The sequence below is a fragment of the Sceloporus undulatus genome, chromosome 3 (assembly GCF_019175285.1).
Source record: "Sceloporus undulatus isolate JIND9_A2432 ecotype Alabama chromosome 3, SceUnd_v1.1, whole genome shotgun sequence".
NCBI lineage: Eukaryota > Metazoa > Chordata > Lepidosauria > Squamata > Phrynosomatidae > Sceloporus > Sceloporus undulatus.
The window spans coordinates 89201616-89211054 of record NC_056524.1 but is presented as its reverse complement, the minus strand read 5'-3'; the positions used below and the strand labels follow the sequence as shown (position 1 = coordinate 89211054).

Genomic DNA, 9439 nt, shown 5'->3' with positions numbered 1-9439 from the left:
CTTTTGCACTATTTTTCTCTGGATTCATCTGTGCTAATCTTTCTGGAAGCAGTTAATTCAGAGGCAGCCCTGTTCCTATGGATACTGTAGTCTGCTGTTCAGCAAATGCAGGGATTTTGGACTTACAGCACTGAAAAGTGGGCTCCTTATCTCATCCATGATAAATTAAAACTGTAGGATTTTCTAAAACAGCAGCAACTGGAAGGCTATTCTCCAAAATATTAGTTTTCAAAGTGGCTTATACAGTTATCACCACAAAATGTGGTTCTTCTTTAATTACAGTAATTGGCCCTTACCTCCAAGATCACCATGCCATGCCTCAATTTTTCCATCAAATAATTTCCACTCATCCTTGCTCCTCCCTAATCTCCACACTCTACTGTATCTTCTTTTTCACTCTATTTCATATCCATCACTTCCTCTTTACTGTACTTTTCTTTATACTCTTAAAAGAGGGGATGGCGTTTCCAGGCATCTCATGTGCAAATTACTAGAATGTTTTCTCCTTTACCATAAACTTTTCACAAATCCTATGTGTCTTCCTTTTCAGCTGCCATGCTCCCACACAATATCTCCAACTCCCTTCTTTCCTGTTTCTCCTCATGCCAGCCTCAAACTCTGCTACTCTCTCCAATATATCTTATGGTTCTAATTGGGACTCAACATACTTCTCTCAGCTAAATTGTATCTGCCTTGGTGCACTCTCTTGGGTTCAGGCCGTCTTCTATTAATCCTTGATGCTGTGACATCTAGCAATCCTTGATGCCACCTCCACTCAAGGACATCAGAAAGTATGACAACACATAGAGCCTTACCACACTAGATGAATCCCGCTCAGAAACAGGATTTTAAAAGTAGAAAGAACCCCGCAAATGCAGGATGTTTTTCAGATGATGTTTCTCCCAAATAGCAATAATGCGAAAATAAAGCAAACGGAAAGTGGAAGTAAAACTACACCTTTTTACTTTTGGGAAATTCCCAAAAGTAAAAGGTGTCATTTTTGTCCACTTTCCGTTCACTTTATTTTCACGTTATTGCTGTTTGGGAGAAACGTTGTCTGAAAAACATCCCACATATGCAGTTATTTTCTACTTTTAAATCCTGTTTATGAGTGGGATTCATCAAGTGTGATAAGGTCCATAGAGAGCTTTTTGTACAATGTCTCCACTAGTAAAGACATTAAAGGTACTTTCTCACTTACTGCCATGGGGTACAGATATTAATAGGATAGGCTGCATGTGACTGTATAGTGTAAGGAAGAGGCATTTCTTACTTTCAAAATGTTCTGTTACATGGCCTCATTCTGTCATGGCTAACACTACCATGTCAACCATGTTGATGTTTGATGTTCTGCATGAGTTACATGACTAGCTAAAAAAACAAACAAACCTTGTGAAAATCAGGAATGTTGAGAAACTGGAAGCTGTAGATGAAAGCCAATTTGGCACATACCTATTCTATTGATGACTCAACCTTAGGGTCTGCAAATGTTACTTTTTTGGATGACCACTTCCACAGAGCTCCTGTCTGGATCATTACCATTGTCCTCAGGTAAGGAAGCATTAGACTTTTCCCTCACAGTACTTCTCATGTCCTCCAATTCACATGGCTTGCCTGCACCTTACGTATTTAGTGTAATGTGTTATTTGGCCCTACCGACATCTTAACAAACAATTCAAAATCCTGTTCCATTCTTCAAAGCTAGCATGTTTCTTTCTTTTTCTGCACCACAGCCTTTGTACCTAGCCACAGGAAGTACTCCTATGGCTAGGTACAAAGGCTGTGGTGCAGCCAAAGAAAGAAACGTGCTAGCTTTGACCTACTAATTTGAGCCCAATGCTTTTCAGATTACTCTGATAATTTACATCTTTTTGATGCTATGAATAGACATTCACTTTTACAAAATTTTGCTCCAGAAAGCTATCTGAAAACATGATGTGAAGTCGAAGGCTTTCATGACCAGCATCCATAGTTTTTTGTGGGGTTTTTTATTTATTTATTTATTTATTTTTTTGGCTATGTGGTCATGTTCTAGAAGCGTTTATTCCTGCTGTTTCACCAGCCTCAGTGGCTGTCATCTTCTGAAGACTGGAATAAACTCTTCTAGAACTTAATAATAATGATTTATTTGTAGCCTGCCCAATCACAAGGAATCCAGGCAGGTTACAGCAATAAAAATATAGAGAATACAATAAAATAAAATACAAAAATAATGAAAATACAATAAAATAAAAGAGAGTGGCATGAGTTACAGAAATTCACAGTTAGGCCTGATGGAATTGGGCCTGTCTTTTTCACTCCCTCCCAGGTCTGATGATGATAATTGGGATGGAGGGAGGGCTCTTCTTCTTGAGGCAAGAATATAATTTTTATTCATTTTAATTTAATTCTTCTCATTATTTTAGAACATGGCCTCATAGCCCAAAGAACCCACAAAAAACTATGATTGGTAATATCTGGAAACAAAGGGCTCATACAGACAGGCCAAAATAAAGCTGCTTTGGGTCACTTTGGAGGTATGCTGTTTAAATGACACACAAATCTTAAGGGGCCAAAAGCTGCGCCAAAGCTGCACTTCAGTCCTTAGGATTGGAGCATGGCTTTGGCATGGCGCCTGGCCTCTTAGGACACACACATCATTTAAACAGCATACTTCCAAAGTGACCCAAAGCAGCTTTATTTTGGCCTGTCTGTATGGGCTCAAACTCTTTTTTAAAAAAAATTCTCATCGCATTTTGAAAAAGTGACATTTTCCAATTGTTGGGAAGATCTGAAGAACTGGATTTGACAGGGATGTTGAAATCTCCCAGAACAAGAGTCCTGGGAGTTTCCAACACCTGCTCTAAGACCAGTTGGGTCAGCTCAGCTAGGGGGTCTGTTAAGCAATGGGGTGGTCGGTATACCAACAGAATCCCCAAACTGTCTCTCATCTTCAGGCAAAGGTACATAGCCTCGATGTGGTTTAATTGTCGGAGAGATATCTTGGTCAGGGTGAGGTTGTTCTTATGGACTATGGCCACACCTCCCCCTCGCCCACTTCCCCTTCCTTGCTCCTTAACGGTATACCTGGCTGGGAGAGCTTGAGCCCATGTCACACTGTTATCATCCCCCAGCCAGGTTTCCATGATACAAGCCAGGTCAGCGGCTTCATCAGTGAGTAGATGGTATAGAATGTGGATTTTGTTCTTGACTGACCTGGCATTACAAAGGAGCAGTGAAAGGTTCAGTGGATGGGCTGGTACATTCTCCAGAACCTTTGGGTTAACAGGGTGAATGGAAGGAGAGATAGGTTTTAAGCATCAATCTCTGCTTCCTTTACGACAGCTAATTGCCCCCAACAATCTGGGTACTCATTTAGGGACCTCGGAAGGATGCAAGCCTGAGTTGGGCTTGAGCCCTTTTGCTGGTATTGAACTCACAACCTTATGGTTTTGAGTGAGTGGCTACAGTACAGGCATTTAACCACTGCGCCACCAGGGCTCCTGCACATTCTGCTCATAGTTCAGCAGGGCCAATGAAAAGACTGAGCTTTTCACCGGATTCACTCTTTTATTTCATTTCAGGAGAGACAAAATTTGTTGTGATATGGGGAGGCTCAGGGTCATAATACACACCACATTCAACAAGCAGCGTGTAGCAAACAGAGTCAATGAGGTGTTTTGGTTGAACTAGAATAGGAAAGCAGGAGTCTCTGCCCATGGAAACTCACTGAGTGACCTTAGGTCAGTCACATTCTTTCAGCCTAAAAGGAACAACTTAAAGGCACACATCAACAAATGTAACTACAGGTAATAATTGCTTTTTTCTCTTTCTAGCAAACATACACAATACAGTGGTACCTCGGGATACGAAATGCGCGGGTTACGAAATTTCTGGGATACGAAAAAGTTGGATTGGCAAAAACTGTTTCGGGTTACGAAATATTTTTCGGGTTACGAAATTCATTTCGGCGCGAAATTCAAATGCTATAGGCTTCCAGCGCTAACGGAAAGCTATTTCGGGTTACGAAATTTTCGCGTTACGAAGGGAATGGCGGAACGAATTAATTTCGTAACCCGAGGCACCACTGTACTGATCTAAATCTGCATGAGTACATGAAGAAGAATGGGAAACTCGAAAAGAGAACAAACTCAGGTATCATATTGAGTCCCACACTTTCACATAGAGAGGAGAATTAAAAATCCAATTGGGGTGGGAGTGTAACTTCCCTCATCCATGCTGGTCTTGATCCAGATTACAGCTACATGAATTTACAGTACAGTACTAAAGAGTAGTTTGTGTAATTTTACTCCTAATATGACAGGGAAAACATCTTCCTAAAGGACAGTAAAAAAAGTACATTTTCATAGATACAGTACTTCTGAAGGGAAGCTGGAGCAATATTGCCCCTTTAGTAGAGTCTTTTTTCATGTGAGTGACCTCTGAGGACATCATAGATAAGTAGAGCAGATGTACATATGCTACAGAGCAGATGTACAGAAATTTAATGTTTTTCAGATGCCAGCTGAGCAAGCAGCAGATACTTTCACTAATGACAAATACATTCCAGATTATTCATAATAGTATCACATGACTAGAAAAGGAAGCAACAGATAAGCAAGATCCCCCTCCCACATAAACATTGCATGTTTTGTTCCTATTCATTATGAACCTATCACTATCACTTGCGATTTTCTTGGTAAAAATTACAGATAAACTCTCACACGTACATATTGAGCACTCTATAGCAGATCATCAATATATAATTACATTAGATATAAAAATGAATTTCACAGTCCAGTCTAGCAGAATAATATGATCTAAGGCTGGCTCATGGTTGGCTGTAAGATAGACACATTATATAAATTACTAGTGTGAGCAAGAGAGGCAGTGTGGTGTGGTAGTTTAAGCACTGGACAACAACTCTGGAGAATAGGATTCAAATCCCACTATGGAAATCCATAGGCAAGTCACACTCTCTCAGCTTCAGAGGAAGGCAAAGACAACTTCCCTCGGGCGAATCTTGCCAAGAAATCCCTGTGATAGGTTCACTTCAAAGTTGCCATATGTAATTTAATAAAATTAAATAAAAATTATTTTAACTTGATTGGCTTAAGTTAAACTTTCAGCATTAACCTAATTCCAGAATCTCTTAAATTATTAATTAAGTTATTAATTAGTCAAATTAGAAACCACTAAAAAGTCAACACATTTTACATTTCCCAGCTGGTTCTTCAATAAATGTGAATGGCTATTTTTGTTCATGATTAGAATTTCTTAGTTTAGTTTATTCCAACGTTACGGGGGTTTAAATGAACAAGTAGTAAAAGGCTTGAAAGGTGAGGGTGTCTGTCTTGCATCCAGGTAGTGATCCTTTGTTCTACGTACAGACCCCTCATCTCTCCCAGGAAACAGATTGGAAAGCTCCTGTCCTTAGGGACTTTGCTAGATCCATGTGGAAATCAGTAACTTAAACAGAAGAGGAGATTAAAGAGATGAGATTATAGAAAAGGAGGAAAGCAAGAGATGGTTTTTGGTAGGATGGATGAGAAATGGGGCTTCCAAAAAGTCATATAGCTGCTTCTCTCACTCTCTATGTGAACTCAAGATAGGGGTAGGGGGAGACATTGAGTAATATTATTGATTACCTTTTCCACTCTGTTCTGGTAAGGACTTATTACAGGCTTTTAATTAATTTAAATGGCAATTAAACAGAAACAGAGCACTTGAATTTTCCCACCTCTGACATAAGTGCAATTCATTTTTTAATTTATTAATTATTAACTAAGAGAATTAACTCCTTTCTACTTTTTTTTTTTAAACTCTAGTTTTTACTCCTGGAGGCCCAACTGGCACCGAGTTTGGCTTCATTTCAGCCCCATTGTAAAAAGTGACTGAACTCACTCAAGTCTTTGAGGCCCAGTGATCATAGCTTGGTTCTGGCTGAATCAATAGGCCTTGTTGGATTTAGGTTTCTTCTGTTTTATTGGTTTGTTTGTTCTTTGAAGTGATTTAACTGTTTTAAACTCTCTTCTGAGATTTACAAATATAGGGCACAATTTTTAAACTGGTTTCTTAAGCATGCAGAATTTGGAAATAGATATAATGTTCATGTCTAAGCACAAACATGCCAGACAGTATTGTCAAAGATTATTCAACAGTCAGCACAGTTATGGATGTGTCTGTCTTTTCCCTAAGCTACATCTTTAAAAATATTATAGGACAACCTCATTTTAATTGAAGTTCAAGGTACTGTACAATGGGGGATTTCTTCTGACAACTCCATCTGTGTTTTGAGGATAGTGGTGAGGGAGGGATGAAATGAGCATTGACTTGCAAATTTTGAGCCCTGTTTCCAATTGGTTTAAAAGTTTGTTTTGGAAAAAAAATAAAGAAGAATCAACCTCTGCAGTGGAGCCAAGTGTTTACTTGAGTCTAGCAAAAAGCCATCATAAAAGAGAGATGGTTCATATTTCTGTCTGTTGAGTCTAAGAAAAAGGAAAAGGAACGAATCTTTACAAGTCAAATCATTTCACTGTCCTGAATTACCAACTGCATCAAACACATTATCATCAAATTCATATGTTGAAAACCACTTCAGAGTTGCACACATCTGCAGGGGGTGAGTACTTTCTCATAGACTTTCTATTTATAACACAATATTAATAAACCTTTTTGAAGGCTATGTGGAATAAATTGGAATGAAATAAACTGCTTAACTCCGAACGGCTATCACTTTGACACTTGGATGTTGTACAAACCCTGATTATATTATATTATATTATATTATATTATATTATATTATATTATATTAGGAACCAGCATGGTGTAGTGGTTTGAGCATTGGGCTACAACTCTGGAGACCAAGATTCAAATCCCCACTGAGTCATTGGAACTTGCTGGTAACCTTGGGCAAGTCACTCTGTCTCAGCCTTAAAGGAAGGCAAAAGCAAACCCCCTTTGAACAAAGCTTGCTGAGAAAACCTGAAGGTTCACCTTCAGGCCACAATAGACATGAAACAATTTGAAAGCACACAACAACAATATTATATTATATATAATATTGGACAACAAAATCAGTTGGAATAGCTTAAAACAATTTAAAGCAATAAGAACCACTTAAAGGCTAAAAACTTATTAAATCAGTCCACACTTAACACAGGACAGATTAAAAGCAGTTAAAACAATCTAAGACCACTGAAACAGGAACGTAGCCAAGGGGGGGTTCTTGGGGTCCGGACCCCCCCCATTAGAAAAATGAATGGTGTTGCTGCTGCGCCGCTGCACCCAAGCCCCATTATAATGGTGGCACTTAGTCTGGACTCCCCCCTTCTTAAAATCCTAGTTACGTCCCTGACTGAAACATGAAAATTTGGACAAGATCAGTCATGCCCCAAAACCTTTAGTAAAAATCCATGATTTTACTTAGCAATGGAATGACAGCAGTACTAACGCCAATTGGGACTCTGGGAGACGTTATTCCATAGCAGGGGTGCACAGCAGAGAAGACTCTCTTCCACATTCTCCAAAAGTATATTATCCTGAATGATGGCACACATAGGATGAACGCTTCAACAGACCTCAAACCCTATTATTATTACTAACTGCTCTCAAGTTGACCTCGACCCTATGAGTGAAGCATCTCCAAGATAGCCTATTCTCAGATGTAGAGCTGTGTCCTCTTTGACTGAGTTTACCAATCTACTATGTGGCCTTCTCTTCCTACTGCCCCCTATCTTTCTAAACATTGTTGTCTTTTCTAGTGACTCATGCTTTCTCGTGAGGTGGCCAAAGTATGACAGCCTCTATTTAATCATCCTGGAGTCTAGTGAAAGTTCAGGCCTTATTTGTTATTGAACCCATTTGTTTGTTTTTTAGCTATCCATGGTATCCAACCCTTCTCCAGCACCACATCTCAGATCAGTTGATTTTCTTTTTTATCAGCTTTCTTCACTGTCTACCTCTCACATGCATGCATAATGATGGGAAATACAATACAAACAATCCTCACTTTAGCATTCAGACCTCTGACAGACATCAAACACTGGGCAAGTGTACATAGGAAGAGGCACTAGTTCAAGAACTGCAATCCCAAGCCATTCAGGACTTTGAATGTCATTACCAGCACTATAAATTCAGATCAGAAGCCAGTATGTACTCAGTAGTCACTAGTATGCTTCACGGACAGGTAACCAGGTACCTTAGCCAGCATGACTAATGGACAGGGATTAGGGAAGCCATAGTCAGAAACATCTGATGCATGCCAGGTTGCCTTTCTGCATCCTGCCTTGTTTGCCTAACCTGGTGTAAAAGGCAGCAGAAAGTGCAGGACAGAATCAATATAGTGCTTACATCCCCATCTTGTGGGATAGCGAGAAAGGAAGCAGGCAAGGGATCCAGATGTCTTGCTGAACTGTGTGTCTGCACAGCTTCCCGCATCTGGAGAGCAGATCTTTCCAGGAAACTTAAAGGGAGATGAGGAAAAACAGGAGACCCTGTGACTATTCAGCCTTATCAATTATCCCAATGTAAGAGGATTTGCAATCAGACAAGCAAATAGAAACAAGCTTCCAGAGATAGTTACTTCTATTCCTCACACATTACTCCCTTCTCTAGAGTATAATCTATTCTGCATCCTTAATATGAAATGGACTTTAAAACTTTCCTACCCACTTTTATAATTCATCCTTTGTGATTCTCTTTTATTTTTTGAAAATAATTTATTTCAGTAGGTAAAATAATTTTGTGCAGAGAAATAATTGACCAGGACAGGGAATTACTACTGAGGCTTATAGTAATTTTGAGTAGTGATTGGGCATACACAGAAAAGCTGCCTCTACAAATTATACAGTACCAGACATAATATTCACTAGAATGGAGCTATTTCCCAGGTTTTAAACATTTTGACCCCCTGAGTTTTTTGGCTGAAGGAGGGGATAATATATATGAATTGTTGCTATCTAATTTCTGATATCTGAGTTTTAAAAAGAAAATACGTAGTGATCTATACATCACTGACAGGTTCCCACATTTTAAATTTCTCAGAGAACAGTAAGGTTAAGCACAGTAAAACATCTGGCAGACTGACTCTTGGACCAAGATATTTACAAGTTGTTCTTGGCATACACCATATTTTCCTACTGGTTGTTCAAACTAAGATACTATCATTGTCAATGAACCTAAAGGCATATGTTTCACACTGTCTGTAAAAAAGTGGATTTTAAAATAGATTTCTATAAGAACCAATAGGTAATAAGATCTTGAAGCACAACAAGTGAAATCTTACATTATAATGTTCCTGCCTGCTAGCCCACTCTACATGATAAAATTTGCTGACAAAATTATGAGTGCCAATTGTGACAAAGGATGTGGGGCAAATTAAATAGAAGGCAACTTCATTTTTTACAAAGAGAATAATTATGTATTACACTTGGAACCAAATGGAAAATATTCCATTTGA

General features: G+C 39.0%; 1 protein-coding gene across 8 annotated transcripts in view; it reads right to left on the bottom strand.

Moving 5' to 3' along the window:
- The window catches only part of GPM6B (glycoprotein M6B), a 148562-nt gene that overhangs the window by 31753 nt on the left and 107370 nt on the right, over nt 1–9439 (bottom strand). The gene's annotated exons all lie outside the window — the stretch shown is intronic.